At 38.8% G+C, this 7,500-nt stretch overlaps 1 non-coding gene across 1 annotated transcript; it reads left to right on the top strand.

The window, feature by feature from the left end:
* Positions 1 to 334: 334 nt before the first annotated feature.
* LOC117064320 lies at positions 335 to 441 on the top strand. Its single transcript, XR_004429383.1, has one exon. It is a non-coding gene; the product is annotated as a U6 spliceosomal RNA (small nuclear RNA).
* The last annotated feature ends 7,059 nt before the right edge of the window (positions 442 to 7,500 follow it).

The following is a 7,500-nucleotide window of genomic DNA, read 5'->3' as shown; positions in this document are numbered from 1 at the left end:
CAACAATGACTATGAGGCTGAAATGTTACGGTGCTGTAGATTCTTGCTATTCTTTATATAGAATTTGAAAAATGGTGATGGAAGTATAAATAGAGAGTACATTTCTAATAACTTAAAAGTGTCTTTTCAAATATGAAGATCTGGACAGGTTATCTTGCCATAAAAACATTTTATTCTCTCTTAAAATCCACAGGTGCCTTTCAGAATCTCCTCTCCCAGGACGCTCAGGAATGGGTTCTGGGATGATGTGTCTCTATGTCCATCCATAAGAAGCCCCCACAGGGGCATAGCAGCAACTGAACAAATTGCTGCTAATGTCAAAAGTAAAAGTGAAGTACTCTCTTTGGCAGCATGTATACTGAAATTGAAATGACACAGAGGAGATTAGCATGGCCCCTGTGCAAAGATGACACGCAAATTTGTGAAGCGTTCCATATAATATAATTTTGAATTTTATTTAAAAAGGGAAGAGACCCACTTTCATGTGATTATTTGATTATGTAACTTAGCTTGAATAAAACGGATTAAATGAATTCATTAGTTCCTATTCACTTACACGTATACAAAGTTAATTCCTATGCTCATATGCAGGATCCTATCATGCAAACAATGGTAGGAAGACAGCTTATAAGTGTAAACAATTATCAAGTTATATTTATGGTTAGCCATATAGGGACAATTATTAGCAGATTTTACTTTTGATAAAATCAATATGTTTTTAATAGCAATTATGTTCATGAACAAGGCAGATATGGAAAAATTAGAATCTGAAAAGACAGTAATTTGGAAAACATTATTTGTATTATCAAAACATTCTTAGGTTGACAAAACAGTAGATGCTGACTTTGCTTTAAATGTGGAGCTTCCCTGATGCACTTAACCAGTGCTTTATTTTACACACTTCTTCAGAAACAGCGTTATTACCAAAAAAAGGTGCAAGTAACTGGTCAGAGATTGCAACTATTGTCAGAGAATGGGAAACTTCTGGAATCAGAAAACCGTGAGTTTGAGCTCTGATGCTGCATAAGCTGCTTCTAGTGGTAGAAGCTGTTTGTTCTCTCTGTAACTCGGCTTCTTTCCTCTAAATGGAGAGATGTGACACATCTGGTGAGTTGTTTTGAGAGTTCAGTGAGGTAGTGGCTGTGATCTTCATTTTCAATGTGCTGTTCAACTAAAGTAAAGATTTGCTGTGGACTGAATCTGTCGCCCTGAAATTTAAATGTTGAAGCCCGATCTGGGATTTGGGGATGGAGCCTGCGGGGGGTGATTAGGGTTTGATGGGAGCATGGTGAGATTAGAGCAGACACCCAAGGGTTTACTCCATCTCTCTACCGTGTGAGGACACAGTGAGGAGGCAGCCGTCTGCAAGCAAGGAAGAGAAACCTCCCCAGAACCTGACTATGCTAGCACCCTGATCTCAAACTTCCAGACTCCAAAAGGGTGAAGAAATACGTTTCTCTGCTGTTTAAACTGGCTGGTCTGTGGTATTTTGTTATGGAAACCTTGGCCAACTAACACATTATTGTAACATAGATCCCTAGTTCATTCTCAAGCATCTACACCAAGAACTACACCATCTCAAATCAAGAACTACAGTTGGGTGCTGTGAACACAGGACTGCTCTTGTCCACAAGGAGCACAGAATCTAGATGGAGAGACAGCAGAAAGGTAGATACTTATACAGAAACTAAGTGCAATGATTAAAATACATACAAAAAAATTCTAGGCTGCCTGTAACTCAACTGTATTCCCAGAAGCCATTTTCCTAGAAGAGATATGGAAAAAAAAACTGAATTGAATCTCCTGAAATTAAGAGTGGGGATTACTTAAGAACATTAGGTGATGGGCATAATCATGGGGTAAAATTCTGTGATATCAGAAGTGTGAGGCCAGCAGCAAGTTGCCACTGGTTTTCAAGCATGGAAAAAAGAAAAAGAAACCACAGACACAGGAGTAATTATACTGATTATGGGAAGTCATTGCCACGCTAAGCCAACAGGACAATTTTCAGCAAGGGAATAATGGAGTCAGACTCCTGTTCTCGGTAGATTGCTCTGGTGGTTAGAGAATAGATTTGCCAATGGGCCTGGATGTAGAGAGAAAAGTTGGTAGATGGTTTTAGTAGGTCTTTATTCATTCATTCATTTATCTATCCCTTCATTTATTCAACAAATGTTTTTTGAGCACCCACCATGTTTCAGGTCTCTTCTTGACAATGGAAATACATTCGATAAGACAAATAAGGTCCCTGTCCCATGGATCTCTGTGTTAGATGCTCTCTTCTGGGAAAGGTGGTCAGTGAGCAAGAAAATAGGTCTGATAATTTCAGTGAGTGATAAGTGCTGTGATAAAAAATAAAGTTGAATGAGAAAACTCAAAGTTGAAGTTTATTTTAGCTAGAAGGTACAAAGAAATTCATTTTGAAGAGCTGATATCCAAGCACAGAATTCAAGAATTATCTGGAAAAGCTCAGAGTTAAAAAAATGTCCTCCTCTGAAGGAACAGCAAGTGTTTTGCACGGGAAGGCAGAAGAAGAGTGTGTTGGAGGAAAGGAAGTCAGACAAGCACCAGGAGGCATTTCCCAGAGGTGAAGTGGACCTGTTATTTCCTATAATAATGCAGTTGGCCTTTTTTACATTGCTTAAACCATTCCAATTATTATAATAGACAGGTACAGAAAATTACATAAAGCAAAAGTATAGTTTGATAAATTATTATAAAGCATATACCCTTGTGGCTACCGCTCAAATCAAGACAGGGAATTTCACTGTCTCTCCCTCATACACCCCCAACGCCCTTAAAATTGTTAATCACCATCTCTATTTTTAGAGTAGTCTCTTCTTGGTGTTTCTTTAGCGGCTTATCACTTAAAGAAGCATTTCTAAACAGTTTGTTTTAGTTTTGCTAGTTCTGGCTTTAAAATGGCTGTTAATCTCTAAATATTCTATTTTCATCCCTTCCTTCCCTTACGGTTTTTGGATGAATCCTGGTATTTGATGTTGATGGCATCCCATGGCAAGGTTTGATATCCCTCTTTTCCCTGTAGTTTCTGTGAAGCTGATATTGAGAAAGAATTCATCAGATTCATGGTTTGTTTGTTTCCTGCTTTTCCTTGTTTGTTTTCTTCTGCAAGACGAATGGTGGTGAAATTTTCTTTCTTTCTTCTTCTTGTGACATTTTCTGTTAATGGTGTTTGATGCCTGTACCTAGGAGTTCGTTAGGAGTTGGAAAATCATGTTATTTTAACATTTTCTTTTTTCATTTATTGCTTTGAATATGACTACAAACAGGCATTTCTTTGCATCTATTTTTTAGATAACCAGTGATACCGTGCATGTAGGAAAGGTATGATAAATGCTTGATTCTTAACTTTTCATTTACTAGTTTTCAAGGTAACGAATTGGTGACAATTAGTTTCCTATTACTGTTATAGTAAATAACTACGAACCTATAATAAAAACTTATTCTCTTGCAGTTTTGGAGGTGAGAAGTCTAAAGCAGGTACCTAGGGCTGGTTCCTTTGGAGGCTCTGGGGAGAAGCCACTCTGTGTTTTCCAGGGGCTCAGTGCCTCCTGCACTCCCTGGCTGCTGGTGCCCTCCTCCATCCTCAAGGCCAGCAGCATAGAAGATTCACTTCTCTATGACCTCTGCCTCTGTCCTCATGTCTCTTTGCATTCTCTGAGCCTCTAGTATCCCTCTTAGAAAAACCCTTGTGAATACATCAGATCCACCCAGATAACCCAGGAAAACACCCGTCTCAAGGTCCTTGACTTCGTCACATCCGTAAAGTCCCCTTGGTTTTATAAGGTAAAATATTTACAGGTTCTGGGAATTAGGATGTGGACATATTTAAGGGGGTGGTTATTCTGCCTACTGCAGTGACCAATTATTTTTTCTTAAATAGTATTTTGCACATATGAATTTAAACATGTTTCGTGGATTTCAATTAACTGTAGTATCAGTTCAAATTGTCCTCCCGTCATTGGCCAGCGGGATTGGTGGGATGCTGCACTTTTTTATCTGGCCATGATAATCTGTCTTAGCTTCCTTTTATCTATCTGGTATAACAACATAGTTCCAAGAAACTCTGCTTTCTTTTCATGGGAAATAGTATTTCAAAACCACAATCTGTCCATTACTACTGTGTTAGTTATTTTTTTTCCTAGGGTTTACCAATTCAAATTTATGATAAAAATACCCTTTTTTATCTTATAGATGTATTTCCATTCTTCCATATTAAGTGTTCTGGGTTTTGAGACACCTAACTAGAATTTTTTCATAATAACTCGCTTGCTTTTTGTCCACACTACTTGTATGACAGTTTCAAAATAGCAGTACCAATTCAACTGACCTGGTATGATGTAGCATATACTCACTCCCATTTTATAGTTGTGCTACATCCACATTGTCAAAGCCATAGCTGTCATGTTCTCTATTCTTTTTCCCTCTCATGCTGTCTCACTGCCATAGGTAGCTACATATTTAAGGTTTACACCAGCAGTAGCATTAATTCCTTTGGTAATATGATGCTCATTATCCAGAATATTTTCCAGAGAGGAATTATGGAAGAAATATTCCTGAGTGTTTGTACGTTGATTAGCATTTGTCTGTGATCCTCATAGTCAAAAGCAAATTTGAATGGATGATAATGCTGGGTTCACATTCTCTTTCTTTGGTTGTCTTAACTGTGGTTCTCCATTTATTTTTGCAGCCTAAGTCTTGCTGTTAAGAATTTTGTGGCAATTTTTTCCCTGTTAAAATTTACTTGGTTTGGGGACTTAGATTCACAAATGGTTTCTTTTTCTTTAACAAGACTGTGTCTTGGTATTAGGCATTCTGCATTCATATTTTCAGATAGATTATGTACTCTTCCAATATGTACTTTCAGATTTTTAAAAATAGATGGTTTTTCAGGAGAGTTTTCTTGCTTAATAGATTTTAGTATTTGTTGATTATTTGCTTTAATTTCTTTTTTTAAGGACTCCTATAATACATATGTTGGATCTTCTTTTCCCCTTTCTTTAATAATGGCCTTTTTCTTTCTTTTATCCTTTTTATCTCCTTCTTCATTGGTCTCTGATTTTGCTCATTTTCATTCTCTACTCTTGAAAGACATCATTGATTCTGCTTATTTGCCCTTGTGTTCATTCTAGTTCAGTATTCAATTCTCAACTGATACTTCTTTTCATTATAATTCTTTCAAGCTATATCTCCTAAATTCTGCATTTTTTACAATTCTAGTATATGTTATTTTTTCGTAGCTTGCATTATTTTCTTAGTGTTTTATTTTAAAATAGCTGGTTATATTTTCATGAACGTCTTTGGCACATTTTTCTGACATTATAGTTATTTATCAGTAGAAATGTTATTTTGTATATTTTTAAAAATAATAACTTAGCATGGGATTTAACTTCAGTACTTTCTTCTTGTGCTTTTCTTGTGAAATTACGATTACGTTGTCTGAACTTGTAGAAAAGGTGTGGACCAGGATATCTTTTTTTTTTTTTTTTTTTTTTTTAACTGCAGAGAGTGCCCTGCCTATTGTTGGCATGTGTCATTTGAAAGTGTGGTCATTACTTTCTGAGAGCTCTGGGCTTTCCTCTCAATTTTTTCTCTAGACCTTTCCTTATTGGTTTTTTTTTGTTTGTTTCATTTTTCTTGTCCCACTAAATGTGTATTCTTGCCTAAACACTTATTCCCAGCATAACGTTTTGTACCAGAGGTTATTTGATTGGTAAGTTTTAACAGTTCATAAAGTCTGACTCTCCTGGTTTCTACTAACTTTCCTGCAGGTCCTTCCACTCACGTTCTATTGCAGGGAGCAAATCTCTTCCCATTTCATCTGTGGAGAAAATTGGCCCCTGTGTGACTCCCAGCGAGTTTTTCTCAGCTCATGTGGCCTGTGGGATGCTTAGTCATGTCCTCTACTTCCCCAGGCAGAGTCCAGGATCTCACACCGATGTGGTAGTTGTAATTTTCCACACTCCTTTAGGCCAGAGTTTATAGAGTCACACTCCACTGAGCTTTATCATAGACAATGTTCACAGGCCTTTGCTTTCACTATCTTGATGCTCCTCGTTGCTCTACTTGTTGTTTATTAATGGATTCAGGGATATTAAAAAACTATGCTGCCTTACCTGCCATTGACTCAGAATACCAAAAAGGTATACATTTTATTTTGTGAAGAATGGACTACCACTAGGGTATTTTGAGGAGAGAAATAAGATGATCTGGTTTCTATATTTACCTTATTCCCTTTTCTGTTGTGGGGAAAATCAGTGCTGGAGTGGGCATCCCACGGCAGGAGCAAGAGACCAGCAGGGGCACCTGCTGGCAGAGGTGGGTCTCAACTCCGTGGCAGGGAGGAACTGGATGTCTTAGATGCGCTTCCTTCCTAGGGCACTTGCCACAGAAGCAGGGGGCCAGGAAGAGAGTGCAGGAGCCTGTGATAGACCTGAGGTTTCCGGTATAAAAGCTGACTGGGGTCCTGTGATGAACCTCAGATTTCAGGTACATGAGTTGCCTGGCAGGTGTTGCCCTTTTGGGAGACAGGGACACTGGGGAGGAATTGATCCAGACAGGGGTGGAAATGGTCCTTTTAGAACACATTCTGTTTGAGGGGCACATTAAGAACCCAGGTGCATCTGTGGAACAGGAAGTTGGTCATTGGAGTTTGGAGCCCAGGTGAGAGGTCAGGCTGGATGCACAATTACAGGGCAGCATCTTTCTTCTGAAGGAAGGAGAGTACACGGGGGAAGGGGAGGCTGGGACCTGAGTGCCAAGCTTAGAAAGTGCAAGAAAATCATGCAAAAAGTGTTGAAATAAGCAGTCAGTGAGGTCGTAGGAAAACTATGGGTGTTTTCTTTTCTTTTTCTTTTTTTTGAACGTCATGGGAAAATTCCAACTTATTCCGATAAGAGATGAGAGGGACTTGACCTACATTCATGACAATGGGCACAGCAGGGCAGAGTGATTCAGAAGATAATTGGAAAGACAAATTGCTAGAAATATGTAGCTGGCTGGATGTTAAGTGAGACGGACTGGGAAGCCACCGGTGCTTTCTCAGCATCCCTCATGGCCATGGGATGGAATGGCACCAGCTCCTGAGCCAGGAGAGAGGAGAGAGGAAGTCCTAAGGCTCCTGGAAGCACAGGTCAGGGATCACCCATGCACTTGCAAGCGGACCTTTGACTCCTGCCAGTGAAGTTGGTAGCAATGGAAGCATTTATTGACTGAGTGAGTGCCTGTGTATCCACATTGCTCTGTGAAAACCTTCCCGTATGGGCAATGGTGAAGAGCAAATTCATTAGTGGTTACTCAGTGCAGGGGAAGGGAAAGTGATTTAAAAAGCTGGCGGGAACTTTCTAGGGTGTTGAAAATGTGCTTTCCATGGTGATTTCCAAATGATTAAAATTGTCAAAACTCATTAAATCGAACACTTAATATAGATGCATTTTATTGTATGCTAACTATAACTCAAAACTATTCACTATTCAACTG

Source organism: Trachypithecus francoisi, unplaced genomic scaffold, assembly GCF_009764315.1.
Source record: "Trachypithecus francoisi isolate TF-2019V2 unplaced genomic scaffold, Tfra_2.0 Lachesis_group19, whole genome shotgun sequence".
Lineage (NCBI taxonomy): Eukaryota > Metazoa > Chordata > Mammalia > Primates > Cercopithecidae > Trachypithecus > Trachypithecus francoisi.
This window is presented reverse-complemented; position numbering and strand designations above follow the sequence as displayed.